Raw genomic sequence first — 19,734 nt, 5'->3', positions numbered from 1 at the left:
AGCTTCAGAGAATATGGCACTGAACCAAAAACAGAGGCAGCCCCCCCCCCAATCACCGCTACCAGCACCACAAGCAAAAGAAATAGAAATAGGCCGTCTGCACGTTTGAGAGTCAGTGTGGTTGATCAATTAATTATATTCTCTTTCACCGGTTAATTTATAGCAATTTTGGTTTAAAATGGAAATCTTTGCATGCCAAAGAGCTTCCGCTTCTTTTGTTAAATGCGCCTCTTTCGGCACTCCAAGTGCTCTCCAAATCCTCTCCAGTGAAGCCGTCCAAGCAGGTAGAAGTACAGCCGGAGCTTCACGAAAGCAAACAGAAACTTTCCAGCCTAATTCCCCTTTCTTCTTCATTAAATGTGCCACGTTTTCAACTGCGACGCGTTAAAAGTCATGTTATTTTGCTCGCAATCAATTCTCGAGACACTTCAGCTGGCTTGAAAACAAAGTCACTGAAGGTCATTTATGAAAAGCACTCCAAGTTCAGAAGCGGTGAAAGAGTTCGCCCCTCATCCGCGTCCTCTCTCGAGAGCTTTTCTTTTTCTCAAGTGCCATAGCGGCCACAAGGACAACTACAAACAGTCACAATTTAAATATAGCTAGTTATACAGGCGTTTCTCTGATGGCAAGCAGCACTGGAAGCACAAAAGTCCTCCACAGCGGAGGTAAATATTGTGAACGCGGTCGAAAAACTAGCTAATTTGAAGCGCTAAGAAAGAGCACGCTGTGAAAATGTAAACGAGTGTCCGACCATTGTAGTGAGATGTGTGTGCGTAAAGCGGGAGCTCAAAAGCAAAAGAGAATTACTGAGGCGTTTTACCACAAACTGAATAAATTGCAAACGTAATGGAAGGGTCAATATCACAAAAACAAAAACCTCCCTTGCTGCTCAGAATACAGATTTGGCTATTAGCATCTAAGCTTCTGTCAGGGACTGGTTTATATATAGCAGCAGTGTTGTATTGTACACCAAGACATTACTGAGAGCTTACTATTACCTCAACTTGCGGCATAGAGCGGGAATGTCATGCATAACAACAACAGATGTTATATTATGTTCACTGATAGTATATCTTTTAACGTTATGCTAAATATATACCTTAGTACTTGCTAGAATTGTGTATGCTAATTAACTGGGTTGCCAGCTCTCACATATCCAGCATGGCTTTCACCTCTGTTCTCACTCCTCTGAAATCAAATGTCATGCAAATTAAGGTGTTTTGCAAAAAGACCAAACAGGTTAAACAGGCTTTTTTTTTTTTTTATACATGTAGGTCTGAGGGTTTTCCCATATTTTAGCACCAAAAGAGTTGCATACATTTACGAGTGTGGCACTAAATTTGTAACTTGATTAGTTATTCATAGCTATTAATTATTCCCAACACCATGGCAGGATTGGTCATGAGCTAATAGTGACGTGTTTGCAAGAGTCAAAAGTATTTTTCTATTCTATAGTTGTTGGGGTTTTTTTGATTTTCTGCATTTTGCATGGATTTGTATCAGTGACCGTAGAGTTTCAGAGTTCATCCAAACCTTAAAGAAACTCACTCACTCACTCAGACTGATAGCTGAAATTTAATATCCCCGCCATGACTTCAGTGAGAGGGGAGTCTTCTGTGATGGTATGTTAAGTTATGTAACAGGCACAAAGTCAGAATGTTTTAACATTCACTGCTATATCCTATTGATTCAAATGCAGACTTGTGTATGTGTAAGTGATTGCTGCGCTATTAACTTGTGAATTTCACAGTTCACAGAAAATAAGCTCAGAACTGTGTAAATAGAGTGTAATGGAGTGAAAATCACAGGGCGGTATACATTTAAACAGCTAGCTTGGTCTTACTGACATCTCTTCATCTTCAAAAACTGCTGCTTTTTTTTTTCCATATTCATGCATTTAATTCATCCTACGATCTTATTTTTAGTCAGAAAGCAGTTGAATCTGAATCTTTTCTCAAACTCCTTTAATCAAACAAAAGAACAAACCAAAGGAAAAAAAACACCCCTGAGATTTACTTCCTAGACAACACACCCCCACACTGCCACATAACTTTGTGCTGAGTGCTCTAGTGGGCTGAACCAATGGAGAATGTACCATTAAATCATGCATCAAGGTAATCCGGAATCGCTTTACACCCTTTAAAAGGCACTGAAACTGGCTTTGCTGCTTAGCCACGGTCCTGCACCAAAACCCTCCCCACCGCTCGCCTGCCCACCCTTCTGTTTTCCTTTCTGTGTATCCTGGGAACCTGGAGAAGTAATTACATCACCGCAGCTCTCCTTTTCAGGCTGTCTGATTGGTTGTGTGGGAACCTCGGTGCAGGAAGGAAGGACTTGCAGGTGCGTTCATAATTAGGACAATAGAGTAGGCAAAGGGACTGTGCACATACTCTCTGCTCTGCTTTCGGTCCACACCGAGAGGTGTTTGCTGCAATTATTTGCATGTGTTTTTTTCCCAGAGCTGCCGCCTATGATATCACCCAAGCATATATCTTGCTGTGCTCAGGCGAGTATTTTTAAATGAGCAACTAAAGAAAAACAGCCAATGCAGTTTAGAGTGTGAACACAATCAAAGGCGAGAGGTCACATGCGTCCAGCCTCATTAACTGCCTATTAAACCTTTTGTGTGACTGCGGCTCCCAACCAGGCTGTTTATATCTGCAGCGCCGTCGCCCCGCCCCCACCCCCCACACTGAAACATCCATAATTTCGAAGGCTCTCTTAATGAACGTGCGGACCTGTCTATTAGCTTCAACTTCCAAACAGCTATTGTAGCGCCACAGCATGTGGTACAAAACAACAACAGACTGACACCATTTCTCTCTTTTGTTCCCTCGTTCTCTCCGTGCACATTATTTGTTGTGCTGTTCCTTGTGAAGTGGTGTTCCCATGCGACTGGCAGACGTCTTGGCGTGAACCTGCTGTAAAAATAAGAACAGGCCACTGCGTTATTTATAGACGAGGCCACGGCTGTCTAGTGAATATGCTGCCGAGATGCAAAGCACACCTGTCACTTTCTGCATGATACTGGGAAGAAGGTGGAAGAGCCGTAAAACACATCGTTTTTACAAATAACTTTATCTGAAAGTGAAAGCTGAAAGTCGTCTGCTCCAGTTATTGCAAAAGGCTCAAGTTCGCCTTGATTTCCCATCCAAACACAGTCGAAACGCTGACGTTATCAGTCCGAGCTGAGCGCGGTGTGAGAGCAAAAACTGCATCATAGCCCAGCCGATGTTAACATTGTGTCCACGCTTCCTGTGGGTGATGGGCCCACAGGAGGTGAGGGTTCAAAGAGCTGTGCCCAGCCAGGCTCTGTGGGCTAAGGTCCAGCCACCATATGCTCTCCCTGGAGCTCCCTCCACAGCCCTGGGGTCCCAGTAACCCTATCCCAGGCAGGGTAAACTAGTAAGTGAGTAACTCCTGGATGAGACATTCCGAGCTTGTCCTTACAGGAGCCCCGGGAGGTAGATCCAGGACACTGGATGTACTGGAGAGTTCATATTGCTGGCCTGAGAACACCTTGGTTTTCCTGCAAATGAGCTAGAGGAGGGGGCTGGGAAGAGGGAGATCTGGTTTTTGCTGCTTAGGCAGCTGCCCCAGCAGCTAAACCCCAGATAAGTGGAAGAAAATGGATGGATGGACATTTAGGTGCAATTCCCAAACTTCCACTTTTGATTTAAGTTTAACTTAATTTTGACCCTGATGACTATGTATCATTTAAACACCTTTAAGTTCTCTAATCAACAAAAGTCCAGCAAAGATTTGAGTTGTTGGCTAGTGTTTCCCACAATGCACTGCCAGATCCTAATAGGAGTATGTTGGTCGTCTGTTTGCAGTTTTTGAGATCCTTTAATTTTTTTAACCCACTCGGTTTTTTTCCAGACCTTCTTTGGTTAGCACCGCCACTTAATATCAAGGAGGTGCAAATCTGGCTTTTCCCTCTGGGGACACCCACTTTCTCTCAAAGTCCAAAGATATGCATTTTGGGTTACCTGGTGATTCCAAATTGGCTGTAGGCGTGAATGTGAGCAATGGATGGTTGTCTCTGTTGTTAGCATAGTGATAGACTGGTGACCTATCCAGGGTGTACCTCTGCGCTTGCTAGTGTGAGCTGGGATAAACTCTAGCCCCCTAACAAAACTAAATTAAACAGTCAACAAAATGAATGGATGGATGGACCTTTAGACCAAATCTCAGTGCTATTCTAATATATAGCGCTGTCATGTAAAATGTCTTTTCATTGCAGTTTTGCTGGGTGGGTAGTACTATAATAAAAAAGGGGGGACTATCTAGAGCAAATGCACTTAAAGCAGCATTAGTGTAGGGAAGGAGGGCACATTTCAAGAGCCGGAGATAACTCTTTTAAATTCCTCGGCGTTTCAAATCGATTCTGACAGGTAGTTTCACCATGTTTATTTTCCAGTGTGTACATTGAACTGCAGCGTGCACTACTAAACTTATTTTCAATTTGCTTAGTTTCACTCTGCTCACTTGAGGTCAGAGGATCTCAGCGGGGAGAAACCGGGGCTGTGAATCTTCCATCTCTTGCTCCGACTGACTCTTTTGCACTTCAAAGTGTCTCTGTGCACCTTGAGATCACCAACTCTGCATCTCAGATGGAGAATAAAAGAGATACATTATGCTTTGAAGAAATTGATCCCCAAGGATGGCAAGCTGGATGTCAGCCAGCGTGGTTATGATACTGTTATGGTTCTGCCAGGCTGTTTTTTTTATCCTTTTGTGAAAGCGATACTATTAGATCTGCTATTACGAGTCAATAATCTTCGTCCCCGGTGTTGCCGCTGCGCTGATGTGTTTGTGGATGTCATGTCATGCAGAAGGGAAAGGTTGTCTGCACTCATATTCCAGGATGCAGCTGAGATTTGACCCAATTTGTTTTCAAGCTAAACACTCCTGCCTGTATTGGCAGTAAATCTGCACTTTATACCAGGTAGAATTAGATTTTTAAAAAAGGGAAAGATTTTCCTATCACAACTCGAGTCGCCCAAATGGAGTCGCATTCTGCACCGAACCCCCCCCCCAAATATAACTGCTCATATCAGATAACAGCAGGCTGAAGTATACAGCATATTCAGCAATCAATGTGAAACATGCTTACTGTTCAGCAGACCGAATGGAAAGAAAAATCCTTACTCCTGACACAACATTATTTCCACGAGTCTATTAGAAAATAACAGCATTTGCAAAGACGGGGGAGGAATACATTATCAGCAGTTAGGCTGAAATGACAACACGCATTATACGGCGATTAGTTTACACAAGGCAGCTAATGGATCCAATCACAGCACATTAATAAACAAGACACTTAGCTTTGTATCTACCTGAAGAGCCACATCAATCTTTCATTGAGATAGCCACAGCCGGGGCCGAGGCAGCACGGGTCCAATATTTTGACCGCTGAGAGGGGGGGGACGATGTCAATCACTCTGCCTCTCCACCGCTACTTATGCAGAAGTAAAGAAAAAATAAAACAAAATAAACATCTCTCGGATCAAAGCAATCAGTAAGATTATTCTCTCTGCCGTGCGGCACAAAACGACCGTCATATATCTGCAGAAGCCGATAGAATCGGGGATCGATGCCCATGAATCAATGATCGTTTTGGCAGGTGTTTGCAAAGACCCCACCGCCACTTCTCTACAATGTGCATTGACATTTTTGTCTGCTACAGCAGGGTGTGTGTGTGTGTGTGTGTGAGGGGGGGTCTGCTAGGAGCTAGAAATCGGCCTTATGAAGACTAATAAGCCTCGCATGAAAAGCAAATGAAAGCAAATGCCAAAGTTGTATAATTACTGCAGTATTTACTCGTGTGATATATTACCAATTTACTGCATGTTTCTCTAATTAGCCAGCCCCCTTGCCTTGTACACTGTTTCTGTCAAGTACAGGCCACAGCTAAAGAAAGGAGGGTGGGAGTGGGTTTTGATGAGTTCTGTGACGCTGTTAGAATTCCTAACAGCCACCAATAGAAAGCAATGAAATAAATAAAATGAATCGTCGCAGTCAGACACTTATTGTAATGCCTGCAGCGCTATAGCAAACGCAAAAATGCCTCACTCCCGCATTGCTTACTCCCAAACTTACACAACAGGCAGGAAATACGACTTCGAAGTCGGCGTTTTCACAACTCCATCGACGCGCTTCGGCAGAAAAGACGGAAATAAACTCCAGATCTGTGAGCATACGCGGGGATCAATCCGTTAGTCAGACAATTAATCACCTCAAAAATGCATGTTTATCATTTGTCTCCAACACTTCCATTCTGATGGATTACATGCATTATAGCCCTGCTTCCGATCTGATTTGTATGCCTCACCGTGCTGATTACAAAATTACACTGCTGATGCATTGGTTTTGTCCATACAAGATTGATGGCACTGATGAATCCAAGAACAAAAAAAAAAAGCACGTAAAGATTGTTAAATAAATGCAAAGGTAAAAACAAAAAGAAGGAAAAAGCTCAAACAGTTAAGCAGCTGATGGGCCGAATGACAGACAGGAGACAGACAGAGCTGAATGGCAGAAGGGGAGGGGAGGGGGGGGTAGCAGAGTTTTTGGCTTCTACTCCACTATTTCTGTGACTCGGGGGCGTATTCCCCCTGGTCTGCAGACAACCCCAGGCTGTTCTCTCAACTTCACCAAGTCTCTGTCTGTCTCTATCAGCCTGGGATCAGGGCTGCTCCGAGCTTGTGTGTGTGTGTGTGTGTGTGTGTGTGTGTGTGCGTGTGTGTGTGTGTGTGTGTGTGCCCACGCTGTCTGTTGCTTCAATAAAACCAGCCAGAGCAGACTGGGACCAGGGGGAGATTGACAGACAACACCAGCTCACAGGCACACAATAATAATGCAGCACAAACACATCGTGCAGCGCACAGAGAGCCATGCAGAGTAGCTGTGTGTGCACATGCAGCTCCATATTCCACTCTCTCACAGACGCACAGATACCCACATTCGGTGTGTGTGTGTGTGTGTGTGTGTGCGTGTGTGTGCGTGTATGCATGTGTGCCTGTTAGGTGGGGAATAGTGGGCCTCCCTTCCCCTGGGTGCCAGGTGCCGACAGGACATCTTCTGCTGGAGGCAGTTATCTGAGGACGAGCAGAACAAGAAGGGGGGAGGGAAGACAGGAGGGGTTTTTTTCACCAGAGTATTGCCTCCATGCTGCCACAACAAGCCAAGACAAAATCTATGCATGTCGAAAAGTATGCACGGTAACGTGTAAAATTACCACCTCTGACAAGACTGTGGATAATTTCAACTAATCCTCAGTGAATTTGCTCAGCAGATAAGTCGTGTTTCCGTATTCTGCCTTGACAACGAGGCTGTGATCCTGCTTCCAAATTCTAAAGAAGATGCTGAGGAACACGTTTCATTATTTTGGATAAAAAATTGCTTCCTCAGCACTCTACATTTGGCAACGAGCCCTACCTGGATCAATATTCTGCAAAGACCCAATTTCTTTTTTGTCATTTCAGATAAGCCACTCCCACCTGCCCTTCTTCATGACTCCTGGTTGTTGCCTTGCTGGTTTTTCACTACACAGATATTACAAAAAATATTCACGTACACATCAAAATCACTGAATCCAGGTGTTCCAATCACTTCCATTGGCACACGTGTATAAAATTAAGCACCTATGCATGCAGACTGCTTCTGCAAGCATTTGGGAAAGAATGCATGGCTCTCAGGAGCTCAGTGAATTCCCGCAGTGCTATGATTGGATACTGCCTGTGCAACCATTCGAGTTGTGAACTTTCCTTGCTACTAAATATTCCACAGTCAGCTGTTAGTGGTATGATCATTAAGTGGAAGTGATTGGGAATGACAGCAACTTAGCTATGAAGTGGTAGGCCACATAAAATCAACAGCGGGGTCAGCTGAAGCACATAGTGTGCAGAAGCTGTCGACTTTTCTGCAGTCAGTCGCTACAGACCTCCAAGCTTCATGTGGGCTTCAGATTAGCTCAGGAACAGTGCTCTGGGTCTGTAGAGCAGTGGAGACTGAGACTGATCTGGCAATCTGACGGATGAGTCTGGGTTTGGAGGTTGCCATGAGAACGGTGCTTGTCTGACTACACTGTGCCAAGTGTAAAGTTTGTTGGGGGTGGAAGGGATTATGGTGTGGGGTTGTTTTTCAGGAGTTTGGCTCGGCCCCTTAGTTCCAGTGAAAGGAGCTCCTAATGCTTCAGCATACCAAGAAATTTTGGACAATTTCATGGTCCCAACTTTGCAGGAACAGTTTGGGAATGGCCCCTTCATGTTCCAACATGACTGCACACCAGTGCACAAAGCAAGCTCCATAAAGACATGGATGAGCGAGTCTGGTGTGGAAGAACTTGACAGTTCTGACCTCAACCTGACAGAACACCTTTGGGATGAATTAGAGTGGACACTGCGAGCCAAGCCCTTCTCATGCAACATCAGTGTTTGACCTGATGCACTTGTGTAAGAATGGTCAAAAAATTAAAATAAACACTCCTAAACTTTGTGGAAAGCCTTCCCAGAAAAGCTGAAGCTGTTATAGCTGCAAAGGGTGGATCAGCATCATATTAAACCCTATGGATTAATAATGGGAGGTCACTGAAGTTCATGTGTGTAAAGGCAGACGAGTGAAACCTTTGGCAATGTAGTGTATTTTGTTTAACCAGCACAGACTCTTTTAGTCTAAATAAACCTGTGTCAGCTCGTTATATCTATAAAAGCAAAAAAAAAGAAAGACTCTGCAACCATCCATGAGATAGAAGAAGACTTCCCTTCCCAAGCGCCTGCTTTGCTGCATCCTGTACTGGTTGCTGACATTTTCCCATGACTAAAGAAAAGTTTATTTGTAGAAAAGCGTTCTTGTCACGAGCCGGTGCGGCGCCTCAGACGTAGCTGCCATTGTTTTCACTGAAAAATAATTCACTTCAATTCAAGCCTGGATTTTGGCTTTTGTGTACAAAAACCTAATCAAAAGAAAAGAAACTGCTATGTTGAGACTAATATAGGGAACCAAGGCTAATAAAAAGCTCAACTTACGTCGGCTAATAATCAGTGGTAATCCAGTTTTCATATTCAGAGTTTTTACCTGCTTACAACAACAGGCTGCTCAAACGTGACTGACCGACTCTCAATATTCCAGATCAGGAAACTTTAAACATGACATTTACATGTAAAGTAAAAATATACTGGAAACAAACCAGTTAAATGCAACACTACATATTCTAATAGAGTGGGGCACACTGTTCCTGCTGATGCCTTCCTTCTTCTGATACTACAAACTTTGTGCTCAGGTTTATGCATTTTTTGGCTCCATTAAATGCTTTTCAGCCTCAGTTCATGCAACACAGAGCAAATCTCTGTCAGTTTGTTCACATTTGCTTACTTTGGTTTTATAAATTGCTAGATGGAAGATAACAGCGTGATTTTGCTTTGCAGGCAGTTCTATAAACTGATAACAGAGGTTTAAGCTCTTCATAAAGTACCTCCTCTTGTTTGCTTACACGCTCCTCAGACTCCGTATTCATGGATCCATCGCAGCACCGGGGCTATTCTATCTGCTGTTGCAGTGTATGGGATTACAAAGATACACGGCCCCTACAAGATTACAAAGACGCAGAGCACAGCAGAAGCCTGTTCACTCCCTGCAGCATCCTCCTTGTTTATGTCCAGGAGATGTGGTAGAAGAGCAGGCTACCAGTAGGGAATCCTGCATGGCCGTGTAATCTGGGCTCTCCGGTTAGACACAGTGCATGAAGGACAGGCTTATCTCTGGAGGGCTCACTGTGAAACGGCTAGACACGGGAGGGGGGGCTCCATTGCTGAATGGATCTTTTACGGAGACGGCATGTGTTCTACAGTGCATTTACACCTCGATGAAGCAAAGAGATAAAGCCTTGCTATGTCAGCATGTGAAATGCATAAGCATCCTGGATGCAGGCGTAGGCATTTTGCAAAACTCGTATCATCGACTTGACACACGAGTTTTAGAGGATTTAAAATGATAAATGAACCAGAACAACTGGAAAAACAAATAACCACTACATGTCATTCTCTCATCTAGCACTTACTTTAAAGCAACAACAACTCTGCAAGTTGAGTTGCAAACTGTTATTTTGCAGCACCTTGCTGCATGCTCCTACACATTCCTTCTCATCTTCGCAGCCACGGGGTATTTTTACGACATCACGGTAGGTTACAGCAGCAGTTTTTTTGTTTAAACCTTCAGCGCAGTTTGCTGCACTTGTCTGAGCTTGTGAAGACCTTTGTTAAGTTTCTCCACCTCTCCCCAAGGGCATGTCCTCAACCCTGCACAACCCCACTGTCACATCATCCCATCCCGTTTTCAGCTTGTGTTGAGATTCCATTTCCCTGCTTTTGTACTCCACGTGCAAATCCCAGCTCTGGGCAGATCCCTACATAACAATGAGCCACGCCGCTATCTGTGTTTTAACTGGCTCTGCTGGAGGAACTCTCTGGATCGCGGCCAAAACAATTCATTCACACGGAGTTCCTCACACGCCCATGTTATTTCACTCCTTTATTTTGGAAACTCGACGGAACGGCATCATTCATCACGGGCAGAACTGCTGCAAATATTTTTCCTGTTGGCTGTTAAGGAGGCGAGCTGGTGTATAATTTGCTGTGCCACCTGAATATATTGCACATAAATAATTCAAACGTAAGCTGTTACAGTTGTTGCGGGCATTTCGCGATGATGACAGTTATCGTGAAAATGATGGTTATTCCCTTTAAGTTCAGCTCTGGGATTATGTTTATCTGCTTTAGAATCTGCACAAAGTTCAGTGAGTTCAAGCAGTGACTGTAAACACTGCTGTCTGTTAGCCAGAGCCTCCATTTTTTTAATCAAATCTCTCCATCCTGAGCTCTTGGCTTCCTCCTGTGTTTCTACGTCTGTGGCAGAGAGATACATCTTGATTTCATAATTAGTTTGTCGTCTCATTCGCAGTCTCTACCTGCCTTCCTGTCCACCCTGAGGACTCACACTTTATCAGCCCCTGCTATCATAGGCGGTATAAGCTTATATTACTCATTTCTTTATTTTTTTACATTTTTTTTATGGTCATTAAGTCGCTGATGAGCCACGGACTGTCTGGCCTTCATCTCAAGATAAACCCAGAGATAGAGCAGTGTGTGGGAGTATTTCTGTCTCCACGCACCCATACAAAAGTCACACTGCTATCAGCTTAAAAGGTGGGACAGCTCAGCCATCTGGCAACTCACCAGCGTCAGATGCATTTGGAAATTTATGCCTCTTCTGATTAGATAGCACATAATTGGCACATTGTAAGCTCTGCTGCTCTTAGTTACTGTTGCTGCATGTGTCAAACTTTGCATCCAATCAGGTTGCAGTGGTAACAGCGAGCTCACATGAGGCTTTGTTAGGAGCAAATCATTTCTGATGACATAACCGCGGGATTCAGTTCTTAAAAACTAGATGAGTAGTTTAACCTAATGATTTGATAAGTTTGAACAGGAAACAATGATGTCAGACGTTAGTTTTGTTGGTCACATTTTCAACGACTGTTCACCCAAGAAAGCGAATAAAGGCTAAATGATTAGTTGTGCCAATTGGCAGACAGCTTTGTGACAGGGTAGAGCTTGGAAACTAGCTCATGTGGGTCGTGGCTATGGTTAGCAAAGTATGTCACATCAATGCTAATTTTGGCTAGCAAAAAGCAGAAACAAAATGAACTTAAATTTGATGAACAGCCAACTGCTTAAACTGGAATTATACTTTCCACGTCCACAGGGGGCGTGTCTGGGTCTGAGTGACGTAAATTTCATCAACAGTCAGTGAGCGCGAGGAGATGTCCGCGTGTCTACTTGTTTTTTTGAGACAGCGTGTAACAGTGTAACTGGAAACCCCTCTAAACCCAACTTCACAACCTGCCACGCACCTTCCTAGAAATGTAACTACACATCAGCCTGACAAAGCTCCAAACTACTGTGACTGGCTGTTCAGCACCATCGATTCCTCCTGTGCATTTCATTGCAGTTTTAAAATGTGTAGACAATAATGATTGACGCAATATCAGGTTGCCGGTTCGAGCCCCGGCTCTGACAGTCTCGGTCGTTGTGTCCTTGGGCAAGACACTTCACCTACCACCTACTGGTGATGACCAGAGGGTGATGGTGCGATATGGCAGCCTCGCTAATGTCAGTCTGCCCCAGAGCAGCTGTGGCTACAACTGTAGCTGCCTCCACCAGTGTGTGAACGTGAGAGTGAATGAATAGTGGAATTGTAAAGCGCTTTAAGGGTCTCGAAAAGTGCTATATAAATGCAATCCATTATTATTATTTAAACCAACTGTTAACTGTATATTTCTGTACATTTAAGTATTATTATTCATATTGCCACATTCATTGACCTTGTTTATAGGTAATTTCATTGTTTAATCACATTAAAATGTTCCTAAGTTAATGTTTAAAAGCACTTGAAAAAGGCAAAATCCCATGTAAAATTAGGGCAACAAACTGTATTGTCATTACTGAAAATAACTGTATTTTTATGAGAAAGTTATTTTCTGTTATTTTCTGGTATTATTTTGGCGCCCCAGCTGCCGGAATATTACTGTTTTTTTAGGATTTTTTTTAACAGTGTACCTCACAGTTAAAACACCCACATCCTTGTTTTATACCAAACTTATACCAAAGTTGCTTTTCAGGGAGCTCGCCACTTTAATTGGCAAAACACAATCATATAACTTGTGAACAGTCCCAGTCTATTACTGCAGCTACTACTACAAAAAATGAGATAAAACTGTTGCTACTCTAACGTTTCCAGAGCTGCAGATTTCGTCATATTGCAGACCCTGCAATGCTTGGCATGTGGGCCTGTAAATGTCTCAAACTATAACTCCTAGATTGTATTTCAGTGCCTGCCAACACAGCCTCCCTGCAGTCTTTGAACTACTAAAACTTCACACAAGAGTCTATGGCTAATGTAACCTCTAACTCCATGCAACAGTGCAATAGATGTTAATTTATATGCTTCTTTTATTCAGTCAGACGCACTCTGTACTCTTTGTAATTCATTTCTTAGTTTTCCTATCGCATTTTGATTTGGTGGATGAGAATGTGCAGACTCTTTAGATTCCAGATATTATTCTTATGCACATTATCAGACGAAGCACAAAGTGTCACATTGTCAGAGAAGTTTGGGCAGAGATTTTCTCGTTCCCCGGATGCATGTGAAAGCAGAGCTGGTACCAGTGGGTAAACAGGATATTGTAGCCTGCATACCAGACTTCATACCTTCATTTCACTGCAGTGCTAATTTAATCCCTGTTACTATGGCAGTAGAACACAGGTTTAAAGACATGTGGTCATTTGTACGATGTGGCTCCGGGCCCAAATATCACATCTTCTGCAATCTCAGATTTGCTTGTTTCCATTTAATGAAATCCATTTCATATGGTAGCATCGCATTTCGTTTGTGACAGCGCTGCCAGCTAATTGAATTTCAGGAATGAAATCAGTGTGAGATATGGATCATCCACCTCAGTGTCTTTGATCTCCCGGGATCTTCCATTTCTGTGGTCAGATTTTTATTTGAAAAGGATAATCTGTTCCACAGGCAGAAATCATCTCTCAGCAGCCTTTCAAAAGGGCAAAGGTGATCTGAAAACGGCCATTGGTGATTGGTTTTAATGAGAGTGTGACCTTTCAAAGAAGCCCAACAATAACTGGGAAGGCTGATTTAAGCAGAATCCATATCAAAGAAGCTCTGGGTTGCAACAGTGAGCACGGTACACGGCGGCAGGATGAGGAACTCATTATTCTGCGACTTACAGAGAGAGTCTGAAGCAGAGAGAACTGGAGAGGAAAGCGAGCGGAGAGCGGAGAAAACAAGTGTGGAAAAAAAAAAGATTTTAAAATGATCAAAATTCCAGTCACAAAACATTAGGGCTTATGCCGGGTCTTTTACTCGGAGCTGACAAGGCTCTGCAACTCTGCCAGCTGCCAAGCATGTTGCATCATGAAAACACACTAAAGCCTCAGAGGAAAGTGCTGAACAGCAGGGAGGGATATGAACAGCATCAAACTACGCACCCCGCTGTTCCATACAGTGTTCTCGTTGTTTTTTTAAGGCACAATCCACGATGCACGGCGCATACGTTGCTCTGCCAGGTTTGTCTGAAAGATCGTGCGCATTAAGCAGCTTTACAGGTGATCACGAATGATAATGCAGCAAAAACTACCACATAAATTAGCCGCCATTGTGATCCTTGTGTGCATCGGTGCGCACAGCTCGGCTCGAAGTAGGAATGCAAATGGCATTTTCTGCATTAATCCGAGACACGGTGATTGAATTGCAAATGCACTAAAGTCACTGTTTTTTAAATTCATTTAAAGGCTTTGAATAGTAATCGTTTCCTCTCTTCCCCCACTGTGCCGCTTAACACAAAGAGTTGGTTTTACCTTCCTCCAGTGCACGAACCGCTGACCAAAGCCGGCACACTAAAGACGAAGGCCTTTAGAGATGCTACGGTGTATGTAGCGCTTGAATACATTACCTCACTGGAACATCCCTCTGCTTTTCTGTGCAATAGTGCATCAGTTACAGAGCTTGCTAAAACACTTGTATACGAGGGACTATTGGGAGATATGAAATAGAAGTAGCTAAAATTAATTGCATAAGTATTTGGGAGTCGTCTCAGGTGGAAGTTCACATGATCAGACATGCAGCATTAAGTAGTTTTACCTCTTTAGTATAGCTCTATCTTCTGTACTATTATATTTCTGGCAACAGTCATATGCTGACACATTGTCTGAGGCGTGTATGTTTGCATGGATTTGTTGGCATTTTGCTGGTTTTAGCACTTAAACTCAATGTACATTTTAAGCTAGGAGCCCAGCATGGTGTTATTTTTGAGTGCACATAAATAATTTTTGCAAGTACAAATGTTGCCTTTTGAGGAAAAAATTATTTTGAGCGAAGAAAAGCTTAATTTGAGTGAACAAAAATTCATTGCTGTGTGCAAAAAATGTATTTCAGCGTTTGCTATTATCCATATACGCACACAATAACAGCCCCTCTCGGTAAGTTGTTGATATTTGCTCTGTGTGCTGACAGACATCTGCGGACCTGCTCTCAGTGTGTCGCTCCCACTCTCCCACGTGTTTGTTAGCAGGCTGTAAACTCTTCTATTCATTTAGATTTAAAATAAACAATATTATTAAATTGGAACGTGACATATTCATTCAAATAACAACAACAGTTACCTCAAGGTGCCTTAAACTGCAATACTCAGAAAATCCCAGCACACATATGTCCCCCTATATGCAAGTGCTTAAGCAAGAGTGGGAAGGAAAAACTCCCTGTAACAGCAGGAACCCTCCTGCAGAGCCAGGCTCAGGGAGGGGCAGCCATCTGCCACGACCGGTTGTGGGTGAGAGGAGGAAGACGGGACAAAGACACCCTGTGAAAGAGAGCCAGAGATGAATCATGACTAATAATTAAATGCAGAACGCTGTATAAACACACAGTGAGTGAAAAAAAGGTGAGTGAAGAAGAAGCGCTCAGTGCATCTAGACCAAAAGTCATGTCTCTGGTTCTCTTCTGCATTTTGAGTCCCCTAACTTTAATGTATAAAACCATGTAAGATGTTTTTTTTGTAGCCTTTGGAGGAGATGGTGTTAACTTATAATATATCTTCATATGTCAGGTTTTATGTTGAAATTAATTAAACTAATAAAGGTGATGACACATATATACAGCACATGTTGAGCTTAAAATTTGTGATAGGTGTTAAATTATCATTTTACGGCCAAAGTGACATACTGTAGTTGTAAATGTCACAGCAGCCTGTGGTGTAGACACTCGTGGCTGTCCGTAATGATGACACAAAGAGGATCGTGTATCTGTGCCCCACAGCGACGATTTGAAGCAAGCCGCATAACAGACATAAAGGGAAGTACACGGTTACGTACTTACATCATTTATAGCATGTATGACTCAAAACAGGAAGTTAAAGGTTGTTCATGCCTCACTGTCCTCATGAGTCCTTGGAGCGTCCAATCAGGTTCTTCATTTTTGTAGTCCCTATCTAAGTTAGTGAATATTTATTTATTTGAACTACAGTATGATTCCCTTGCACGCTGTGCTCCAGAGGTGGAGTTCACCTTACAAAACCGAGTTTGATTTTTTTGGCATCTTTTTGCTTGAAATTACCATTAAAAAATGATAATTAAATCCAATCAAATCCCAATTTAAGTTCCAGGCAGGAAGAGGAAAACTCAGAGTTTCACACCAGCAGAAATCAGCAGTCACTTCAGGAAATTACACTTGCTATAATATGTCCGTTTGCAGATCGTGCCCCAAACTCTAGCATTCATCCATGTGATGGGGTAATAAAAAGGAAGAAATGTGGTGAAGTGAATGAGGCAAGAAGCAGCAGTCATTGCTGGTATTTTCCTTTAACAGACACTTAAATCCTCTCACGTCTTCTCAGATGATTTGATTCCACACCTGGCAACTTTTATGACCTTTTCTTCTAACCATGCAGTATCTCGATAATGGCCTCTGTCTTTAGTTTTCTGGCAGCTACATAAACTTATCCTGTCACTCATTTTATTTGACCTGATTTGACTTGATTTATCAAAGAGTGAATAAAGGAAAGCCATGATTTTAGTGTGCCAATATTTATATATGCTTAAAATCCCCTTTAATATCAAATAAAAATAACAAACAAACACGCAAGTGTAATCAGAATCATACGTTAGCTTAAAAGCTATATCTGCTGTTGTTAAATAACACATTATAGCACTAGCTAGTTCAGTCACACTGTAAATAAAAGATGGACATCACAAATGGGTTTATTTAAAAACACCAGCACATTTTAAAATATCTAAGTTACTTTAAATTTTAGTTTTCTTAAGACAGAACTGATCACATTTAAATGAGAAGATGACGATCTAAGTTATCAGTGAGTAAAAGACTAATAAAGCACTTGAGTTTCACTTGTTAAAGCTAAATCGTAGCCTTCTTGGATAGGTTTCAGCTCAAAGCAGATTATATTATTTGTCAGATACCTAAAAACACACCACAGGTGGAAAGGTGCAGTTTAGGAACTAATTAAATTGAGGTAAAACCTGGGAGGACACCTAATTTAAACATAAATTTCAAATAAAAACATGCTAAGTTATTCTTAAAATATCACCCTGCACAACCGTTAACATGGCCTCACGTGGCTCTTAGAGGGTTTGAAGTTTTTGCCACTTAATCACTGGCTTCATGTCTCAGCACCCAAGGCTGTAACTTAGCTAATGACTAAAATATTCACAGAAATTTTTCTTTCATCAACTTTTTTTTTCTCCTCCATCAAACTGACTCTTCAACTCTGTCGCATCAAAGCCTTAAAATAGTTTGAATGGTTTGTTATAAGCCAGGTAAAAGCTTTGGACTACTCAGCTAATCCAGGACTAGATTATAAGCACAACTGTGTTAAACGCTTTTGTAACAGCGCTTTTTAACTTGTACTGTAGTCATTAGAGTTTGCTATTAATCCCCAAATAAATTCACCGTTCTTTTTAAGAACACACAAGTAGTTTTTACTTTTGATATTGCTGCCTACATTGCTACAAGCACTGAACAGCGGGGGTCTCATGGTTAACAAACAAGCTGTTATGCCAAGTACTCCTGTGGCTCGGGAACTCGAACGGATTGTTGACCAACCGGTTTCCTCGGGCGAGATACCGAACCACAGGAAATGTCACCCGATATTTAATCAGTGTGAGACTGCGTCTGTGCGACACAGAATCAGTGTGTTGTGTAAATGGGTGATTGTGCCATGTAGTTTACAGCACTTAAGTGGCTGATTGGGCAAACATATAAATGTAACCCATTTACCATTCATTTAAGAGGTAGGAGTAAGGATAACTAATCAAACGTACAATATACTCCATCATGTGTAGTACCTGAAGTTTAACCTCAGAAATGGACTGTGAAGCAACACTCAGCAGCTCGTGTGTTTAGTCAACACACACAGGGCTGCTGCTGTGACTGAGTCTTGTTGACTCTCATTTATTGAGGCTACTTTGAATGCATAATATTAAAGTTTATGCAAATCCTGCTTGTAGAGTTTTATAACTCTTTTTATGACAGTCTTGTTAGTTTTACAGCGGGGATTCGACTCTGTTCTTTCTCACACTCGCGTGAGGTTTATTAGGCTCTAAATGTAACACGGAGGCATAAAGCTAAATAAAAATGAATAAAATTGAGTGATTAGAGTTTTCCGTTTGAATTAGTCGAGCTTCATCTATTTATCAGCAGTGCTGTGCGATCCTGCAGATTTTGGTATCGATCCAATACCAGTAAACGTATAAAGATGAGTCACATTTTAATGGCAACTAAATCACTGTGATTTTGACTGTGCACGATAATGAGTTAACACGCACAAAAAAGCCCCCAAACCTTTCAGCATGTGCTATTCAGTGGGCTACGTTGAACTTAGAGGATGGAATCAAAGTATCAATGCCATCACACTCGTATCAGTCAGATACCGGTACAGTGGTCCCTCGCTATAACGCGGTTCACCTTTCGTGGCCTCGCTGTTTTGCAGATTTTTTTGTGTGCAATTTTGAATGTTTTTTTTTTTTTAAGCACATTGTGATCTGCGTCCTGATTGGCTTTAGATCATTGTCAATCAGTCTCATGCCGTGTCTCCTGTATAGTACAGAATGCGTTCAGCTTGTCAAGTTTACATTAATCTTCGATCGCTAGCAGTGTGACTCTGAAGTGCTGCACTGTATGTTTGTAAGTTTTCTTCCCAACAAACAGCAATGTCGGCGAAACATTTTGCACCGTCAAAGGCACCTGCGGTAGCACCCAGAAGGCAGAGGAAGATGCTAACCATCGCACATAAATTTAATCTAATGGACATGCTAAAGGAAGGTAGAAGTTACCGTATTTTTTGGATTATAAGGCGCATTAAGCGAAACAAAACAGTCAGATAAGTCAAACTTTACTCAACTCATTCTTCTTGCTTCCTTTACTTTCGTACCATTGATTCATTAATGTTGAGTTCTCTGGCAGCTGCTTTATTCCCATGTTCTGGACCTGAAAACAGGGTTTGATCTTTGGTTTCATTCTATAATACTGGACTTATTTTTCTACGAAGGTTTGAACCTTGAGAGAGTTTAAACAAGAGAGAAAAGTGAGAAAATGTTCATGCCTGTCTGAGAAAAGTGTATAAAGTGTGTAGTGAGTGCTTTTACAGCCTTAAAACATCTATAATAACTATAAAAAACAAACGCTGGCTACTTCACGGATTTCACTTATCGCAGGTTATTTTTTGAACGTAACTCCCGCGATAAACGAGGGACCACTGTACCAGCTTTAGTATATTTAGATCGATGTGCCCACCTCTGTTTATAAGGTTTAACTCTCAACTGATTTCAGTTTAACTTATTAATATTTTTCCATACAGACCAGAACAGATGAAACCAAAAAAAGAGGAAAAACTTTCAGTTTTGTGCAAAACCTGTGCTGCAAAAGTAGCATATCTTGTAGATGTCCCTTTTGCTGCACCGGGGGAATACAGGCTAGTATCAAACCTCGCCTTGGGCTATAACCTTTGTTCTCTGATATCAAAACCCATACAATCGTGCTGTATGCGATCAAAATCTGAGAGTCGCATTGATATTCAGGCAAAATAGCAGTAGTGGCCTTTGAAACAATCTTTTCCATGCACGACCATCCAATTTTGTTCCAAAT

Source organism: Oreochromis niloticus, linkage group LG9 (genome assembly GCF_001858045.2).
Source record: "Oreochromis niloticus isolate F11D_XX linkage group LG9, O_niloticus_UMD_NMBU, whole genome shotgun sequence".
NCBI lineage: Eukaryota > Metazoa > Chordata > Actinopteri > Cichliformes > Cichlidae > Oreochromis > Oreochromis niloticus.
The sequence above is the reverse complement of the archived record's forward strand: the minus strand, read 5'-3'. Positions refer to the sequence as shown.